General features: G+C 36.5%; 1 protein-coding gene across 3 annotated transcripts in view; it reads left to right on the top strand.

The window, feature by feature from the left end:
• Window positions 1–235: 235 nt before the first annotated feature.
• Window positions 236–8,593, top strand: part of LOC149565637 (Aldolase superfamily protein) — a 113,932-nt gene continuing 105,574 nt past the window's right edge. Inside the window, exons 1-2 of one of the 3 annotated variants that reach the window (XM_089819145.1) lie at window positions 236–664; window positions 810–887. The gene's annotated coding sequence lies outside the window, so the exon portion shown is untranslated. Of the gene's footprint in view, window positions 665–809; window positions 888–965; window positions 1,074–8,593 lie in introns of those variants that run through there. The other 2 variants (XM_089819147.1, XM_089819146.1) reach the window with 2 other exon arrangements.

Below are 8,593 nucleotides of genomic sequence, written 5' to 3'. Positions count from 1 at the left end.
GTAAGACTTGGTCCATGATAGACTCTTTATGAACCTTTCAACTTTCACCACTAGACTAAAAACCAATTGACATACATTTACATATTAAATAAAATATCATTTGAATTTTTCCTTTAATCATCATCTACGATAAACTCCCTCAATATTTTTTTCCCCCTTGTCACCTCTTTATATCTCTTTATATTCTCATACAAACTTTGCACCATATAAAATTATACACTTGAAAGCAACTCGCAACCATTCAATACGTGCACGAAATATTAAATCTTTGGAAAATTGGCGTCGTAAACACATGCATTCAATTCCATGCAATGCAATTGAATGCCTGGGTAGTTGGTTAGGTGCGCACACATCGCCCGCGGGATCTACTCCGTCTACTCGTGGAGGGCCGCTGACCTTATATTTGGGAGAAACAAAGGGGGAATTCTCTAATCTCGATTGCGGAAGAGCCCACACGCGTCTCTGGGATACCACTCGCCCGTCATCTTGTGGTTGTAGTTTGCGTATGCTACAACCATCAAGCATCTAACGGGGCTCCTATATTACCCCGGCTTGACAAGGTCTCACAATATTATATAAATTCACACAACTGAGCTCCACAAATTTCAGCATTTCAGCGCCTTCAATTAATCTCATCGTAGACAATTTCACTTTCGCGCATCAGGTTTGTCTTTGGACAATGCTTTTTTTTGTTGGGTATTGAGACTCCCCCATTTTGTTGGAAGTTATTGGGAATTGTTGTTCTTCATCTTCGCTTTTAAGTATGCAATGGGTTAAATGACACGCGGTTGATGGCTTTTAATGTGCAGTACACGATTGAATTCAGTGTGTAGTTTTCAGAGAGCGAATTCTTGCCGCGAGTTGTGTTGAGGAGAAACCAAATTCAGGTACCCTAACTGCGCTTCTACATACAAGATTTGAAGTTTTTAACGAGTAAATTTAGGCGCATTGAGTTTGGTGTAATCTTTAAGGACAACAGTGCTAGACACGTGACTGCTCGAATGCCATGATTGGCACAACATATATGTTGCCGAGGAACTCATCTCCTGGTCCTATCTTTCCGATGTTTCGTTGTAATTTCTAAGCATTCCCTTTTTGTATTTCGATTTCTTAGATTCAAGTGACAATCTAAAATACTCATAAATGGGGGCTGTTTTTTAAGTTCAAAGGCATTGAGACTTAGGGTTCAAACACTGAGATTGAATCATAGCATAGTGTTGCTTTAATTTGGATGTTCCTGATGAGGCAAGGATCAGACTTCAGTCGAATAACAACCTCTTGATGGTTTTTTGACAAACCCCTACGTCAATTGAACTCAACAATTAGGAATTTTCCAATTTCGAGATGCTAATTGAAGAGATTTTTGTCGTAGTTCTCTACTAGCAGGACGTCACAATAATGTTTCCAACTACTTATAATAAAAGTTCCTTCTCACCAATCTGCAACGTCGGTTTGCTGACTCACATGTTGTAGGGTGTTTGACCAAAAGAGGTCATGGGTTTGATTCTTGCCCACTCTTTAATATGTGTGGCCGGGTTGACATAGTTCTGTTTGCTTAGAAGCTTGGTTACAACGTCAAGCACAGGAATACAATTTTTGAAAAATGTGTAAGATAAATAGAATGTGATCCTTTTTGTGTTTCAGAAATGAAAACCCCTCTTTACTCCATGTGAAGTTGGGGGCGGCAAGGTTTCTTTACTGCCCATGAGGTAAAAAATTGGAACTGAAATATTGAATGAATGAATATCCTTATATGCAGCACATTTGAAATAAAGTGCCATTCTGTTTCAATACATCTTTTATTGCAAAAATTACATGTTCTTTCGTCCAATAACTTCTCGGGAACCATTCATCTATTGTCTCGCACCACATATGATGGGATCCAATTCCCAATTATGCCACTAGCAATTGGACTTTACTTTTGATGGCAGCCCTGAAATTTTCCCGCACAAGTCTTCTTATCTCTTCATTGGTGTTGGGACATTTTTGTATGACAATATCCCATTTATTCAACCATGCCTTGTTTTGCCTCATCCACATCATCTTTCAACAGATTAATCTCTCATCGACCACTATCTTGGGCCAATGATGTTTATCCATATTTTCAACTTTGTTTAAATAGCCTAACAAATGGATAACTGCTGAAATTCCATCAGAAACATACTTGTTTCAATCAAGAGAATTACATGCAGAATTGTTGATTTAAAGCTAGTATTGGTAAGTTGTTTTTGTATTGTTTCAACTTGAAACATATATATTGTCAATGGGGGAGAAATTTGGAATACGTGGAAGGTCAACGAGAAGCAAATCTGCCATTGGTTCTGCAAGGGTTTGCTTATGCACCAATTTATCTTGTTTGGCAATGACCAGAGAAACATTAGTTCCTTCTTTTGACAATATGATATGATTTGTTTTGGGTATCACTTCAACTTCATATAAGGCATTTTTGAATAGCAACCTTTAATTGCTTATTCTTTAAATATGATAATTGTGAGCATTGTGATACTAAGATACTTTATAAGTCATTCATATATTATGTTTTCTATTTGGATTGTAAACTAGTTTGATGCATGTGTTTACACGTCCAATCTATATCAATGATTCCATTCACATGAAGTGTGTGCAATGAACAGCTATATAGTTATTCAATTTGGAATATCCAATTGAATCTTCTAATTTTTTTAATGAAGAATCCTTACATATATCAATTGCAAACTGCATTCATAAACTACATTTCTATGGTAGGAGAGAATTTATGCTCTTCACGTAGATTAAAAGGTAGAATGTACTTAGCTATGTGAGATTTCTCATCCATCATGACTAAAACCAATGGTTTAACAGGCTCCTAAAATTCTTGTCAACAATGTTTCATCGTTGGAGTCAGGAAAGAACTAATAGATGCAACAATCTAATTAGTAGTACCAAAAACCTTTTACAAGAGACAAGGGATAGAAAGGATTTCTTTATTGGCACAAAACATTAGATGACCTTGCTTTAAAGACAACAATTGTTTAAATCCTATACCATGAGTTAAAAAAAAATCTTAAGTCTAAGTAACTAGGTGAGAATAAAGCCTAAAGTGAAACTAGCTAGCCCCCAAGGATAATTTCCTTCACCACAATTGTCTATTGGAGCTGAAGATAGCAAGGTGATCCCAAAGATAACGTGTGTGATAATAACATTAAATAAAATGAAGAATAAGGTGATAGTGGAGGAAAAAGTGTGTGAATAATATCATCAAATAAAGCAAAGAATAAGAAGACAAGTACGTAGGAATACTAAGGTAAGGAAGACAGTCAAAGTACTACAAGTACTACTTCCTTGCAAGCGATAGTCGAAGCCCTTATACTAATTGGTTAAGGGTGTGGCATATTTAAAGTCAAACATTCTTATTTGAAATATGGGACTATCAAATATATATATATATATATGAATCATTCTTTTATTTAAAATGTATTCAGGTGAAATTGTAAATGAATGATAAATATGACATTATTTTTATTAAAATATTTAAGAGATCAAGTGAGTCCCTTAGAAAGGGAAGAGAGTGATCTCAAACATCTTTTGTGCCAATATTAAAGATGGGTGAAATTTCCATTTGGCTGACACAATAGAGATGGAACTTAAACTCTCAGTGTCAGTAATAGAGATGAATCTTTTAGTGCCGGTATTAGAGATTGGTATAATTCCCATTTGGTCGACATGATTGAGATTGATATAATGGTTAGATTATTCTGACAAGTCAGCATATGCATATGCGATAAGGCCTTGGATAGGGGTCACCTCTTCCAAGAAGAACCTTAGGGGGTGCACTCCAAAGAAGACGGCGAAATAACCGAAGATGGTTCTAGAATCAAGATTATATCATTCAAAACCTTTGGGGAGATCCTTAGGAAGGTTAGGTATCTGGATTTGGAGACGTCGTCAAGGTTTAGGGTTAGGATAGAGGGTAGAATATTTTAGCTAGACTTGTAATTGTTTAAATTTTAACCTTTAGTTTGTAGGTATTACTTGTCTCAAGCTAACCCTAATAACAAAGACATTACAATGATATTATAACATAATCTTGCCATCTTGTGAAGTTTGGGTCACACAAACCTATTCGCACACTAGAGTGCTATGACAAACAATTAGCACAAGAATTAAGAAGTTTCATGGAACCAACCAACGAAAGGTTTAAGATCTAAAATGATAGTCGAAGCCATACAAAATCTAAGTAATAAAATTCATAATGAAAGGACCAATCCGAATTAGGGAGGGTCATTCAAAAAATGAACCTTTGGTAGAAGATTCATTTCCATGAGACATTGTTCCTTTGTTCCTTCCAAGTGAGGAGCTAGTCATAGAAGAAGGGGAGCCAATGACAAATAAAGTGGAAGAAATTGCACAAATGCACGCAAGGGTGGATCCAGAGATCAAAAATTGTATTCCCTTTGAAGAGTATTATGAAACCAAAACACTAGCGAATAAAAAGGAAAACCATGTGAACAAAGACCTTAAAACAAAGATAAGTAAAGTACCACTACCATGCTTTGATGGGTCAGGAAAGGAAACTACTCAAATGTGGGTTTATAAATTCGATACATACCTATCTCTTAGCCCCGTGGCAGAAGGGAATGCCATCAAATTCACAATACTCCATTTAACCATGTCATCCCATGATTGGTGGCAACACAGTCTCAAAATTCTAGGCCATAAGAAAATCACCATTGACAACGAATTCACATAAAGGCTTATTAATAGATTTGAGGATAGAGATTCTGAATGGTATTTCCAAGAGTTGACCCACCTCAAACAAACAAGAACCATGCTCGCAAGTTCTTATGATTATCATTATGATTTTTGATCTTTCCCAAAAAAGGCTCACTTGTATGTTTATAGAAGGAATACCAGAGACTAGTAAAAGCTCAGTAAAACCTCTTGAACCCTAGAACGTGGAGGAAGCCGTTTGAAAGGCAAAAAGGGTTGGGCCTAATACACCCAGGGAAAGACCTGAGTCTTCTACATACAAGGCACCTTATCAATATGAGGGGCCGAGGAGAGATCATTAAGAGAGACCTTGCTTTATGTGCAAAGAACCATGGAGAAAGGAACGTCAATGCCAAAGAAGAGAGGAATTTTTCCAAAAAAATCCTATGATTTAAATGCAAGGAACCTTGGAAGCATGGTCATCAATGTAAAAGAGGGCAAATGAACAAAATAGAAGAAACATGTGAAAAAGAGACCCCCAGAAAAAAGGCAAGGACATGGACATGGACATGTTAGTCGAGAATGAAAACAAAACCTTTTGAATCAAGGGAACACTTAAAGGGCAAAGGATGATTGCGTTGGTGGATACATGAGCTACTCATGACATCATTGGAAAACACATGGTAGTAAGGAGAAAACTAAAAACCAAAGAATTTAACGGTTTCAAGGTAGCCTTTGTAAATCGGTCCACAAATCATTGTACAAAGATAGCGCTCCAATTAGAGGTCATCTATGGGGAATACACAATTAAGAGAAATTTTTATGTGCAAATATTCAAATAATATTAACCTAGGGATGCCATGGATAAACTCGTTAGGGTGATTCACAATGGACAGTCCTAATTTAGAAATCTGCTTCAAACATGAAGGGCATGAAATCATACTAAAAGATAGATAGCTTAGCGAAGATGGTCTCTTGTAGAAAAATGGCAAAAATACTCAATCGTTACCAAGGAGAATGGATCGCCTAGTGTATGATACTGGACAAATCAAACTCACAAGGACAAAAAATCCATGTGGATATCCAACCCATATTGAAAAGATACAAAAGAGTTTTTGAAGATATTCCCCCAGGGCCTTCCCCCCAAAAGGGGATTTGAACATTCTATAGAGTTAGAAGAAGGGGCAAAACTAGTAATAACTACTCCATATAGACACCCCCAGAAATTCAAAGAAGATATAGAAAAAACAATCAAATAGTTATTAGAGTTGGGACATATCCAACCCAGTAGTAGTCGGGTCTATGTTCATTGATTAAATTTTAACCAAGCCTATAGCCATATGCATAATAGTTGATATATCTTGGGTGCAACTCAATATGATTGTTAAAAATCAGCCATTTTTGAAGATCCGTTGAATTTCATTCCCTTGCCCTCAAAGCCCACAAAATTTGCAATGAGGACCGCTTAAACCAGGAACCCACCCATCTTCATCAACTCTTTAGGTTAAATGGGTATGCTCACAAGCAAATCACCAAGGCTCTCAACCATGCCAAGTCCTTCCATCTTTCATCTTCCAGCCCCATACCCACCACCAATCCCCCTCCCATGGTTGTATCTCCCAAAAGATTGCCAAAATCCTATCCCAGAAGGGCCTTCACATTGCTTTTAAACCCCTTTCAAGGTTAAGAAACTGTGCCCCCCCCCTCAAAGACCCCAAAGATTCTTTTCTAGAACTAGGAGTCTATAAAATTGTGTGCTCTTGTGGTGCCCCCTATATTGGTGAAACTGGTCGCTCATTCTGCACTAGAATTTGTGAGCGTTGTGCTGACATCAAGCATGATAAAGTCGAAAAATATCCTTTAGCGGAGCACTCTTCTACCAAACATCACATCTATTTGGAGAGTTTCCAAATTATTGCTAAGGAGGACAACTTTTTCAAGAGGAAGCTCAAGGAGGCTATTGAAATCAACTACCATCCCATCAACCTAAACCGAGATGATGGGTGGTCTATAAGCATGTCGTAGCAACCTCTTTTAAGTTCTATCAACAACCATCATCTATGACCCCCCTCTATGACCCCCCCCTTGGTGCCTTCCCCCCCCTCCCCCTAGGTGGTCCATTCGCCTTTTTTGTTTTTGTTTGGCTCACTCCTTTACCTTCCCCCACCTCGTTGCTTTCCCCCTCTCCCCTCTAGCTCTTCTCTTTATCTTGGCTCTTGTTGTCGTTCTCCTTGTCTTTTTGGTGGCTTTTTAGAGGTCCTCCCCCCAACCCCCCCACCCCTTTTGCTTAGTATTTGATAAACTCCTCTTATGTTGTTGCATTTGATCCTATATTGTTTTATTCTCTTCCTTTGCTTACATTTTTTTGTGTTTCTCTCGTTCCTTGTAGTCTTATTTATCCTTTCAATTATTGTTATAGTTCACCACTTTTGTTTATTGGCTCTCATTTGTTATGCATTCACTCCAATATAGATACACACACACACATTTGTATATATATATACATACATACATACACTTATGTATATATATGTATATACACTTGTACATACACATATGTATATATATACATAGATGTGTCTATATATATACACATGGACATACACTTGCTCATGCACATATACACACTGATACACACAAACACACACACACATATATATATTCTTAGTTTGTGTTTTTCCTCGTTTTTGGTTTTCACACGCACACACATAATTTCAAGGGAGTACTACCTTCTTTATTTATTATGGCTCCTTTCTTATATTACCTCTCTCTTTTTGTATACCTTTTGGTGGACTTTTGTTTATCAAGTTGTACTTAGGTGTTTTTTGTATAGTTTGGTTTAACGTGGTGGCCCACTTTCTCATTTTTTCTTTCCTTTTTGTCACGTAAGTGGTTCGTCTTTTCTTTTGGGGTTGTGTTTAGGTGTCCTTTTTTCTAATTTGTTGATTTCTTTGTTCTTGGTGATTTTCTACTACTTGTTGGTTTCCCTTCCCAATTCTTTGTTTATATATATATATTTATATGTATGTATGTATGTTATACATTCATATTTGTTAAATCATTTTTATTGTTATACATATAGATGTATATATATTATATATGCACACACATATTTGTATGTGTGTGTGTATATATATATAAAAGTGTGTGTGTGTTACATCTATTAATAATTTAGGGATAAATTATAACAATCTTATACACTAGATTTACTTACACTTCTTTTTGTTTGGTTTTTTAGTCTCCCTTTGATTCTCTTCTCCTTTTCAAGTTTTTTGGTTTTGTTGACTTTTCCTTCTGTGGTCTCAATTAGCTTTATTTTTATTTTTTCCTTCCCCACCTCGATGTTTGTGCCTCATCCCCCATCCACTCTTCCTTCCTTTTAAGGCTTGGTTTGCACATTCCACCATTACATTCTTACATTCTCTCATCCTGATGATGGATCATAGAGTGTAATCCGCAACCTTGATGCTAAAACACACACACACAATCAAATCCAGAAGCAAAATTAGTAAATTACGTATGACAAATGGATTGTGGACACCTGATAATGCTAAATTAAATAGGTTGAGCTAATAGGAAAATTCTAAACTAAAAAATCAGAATGATAAAAAAAGTTATTATGGTACATAAAGGTAACTTATGTTTTGGACACGGGTATTTTATGTGAATTTTCTATGAATTATATGTGTACTATCTAACATGAACATGCTTTCAGATGTCCAGTCACTCCAGAATACAGTTTTGGCATCATCTCATTTGTAATGGTCATGATGATTGGGTCTCCATTTCGCTAAATCTGCAACAGTGAGCATCCAAAATATGTCCAAAAGAAGATATGCTTAATTTGTAATAAGCTCTCTTCCTAATTTCACGGAACTGCCTCTAGACACATTCCAAATGCAAA

Source organism: Cupressus sempervirens, chromosome 3, assembly GCF_028749045.1.
Source record: "Cupressus sempervirens isolate cs-2001-9-10 chromosome 3, ASM2874904v1, whole genome shotgun sequence".
Lineage (NCBI taxonomy): Eukaryota > Viridiplantae > Streptophyta > Pinopsida > Cupressales > Cupressaceae > Cupressus > Cupressus sempervirens.
The sequence above is the reverse complement of the archived record's forward strand: the minus strand, read 5'-3'. Positions and strand labels throughout refer to the sequence as shown.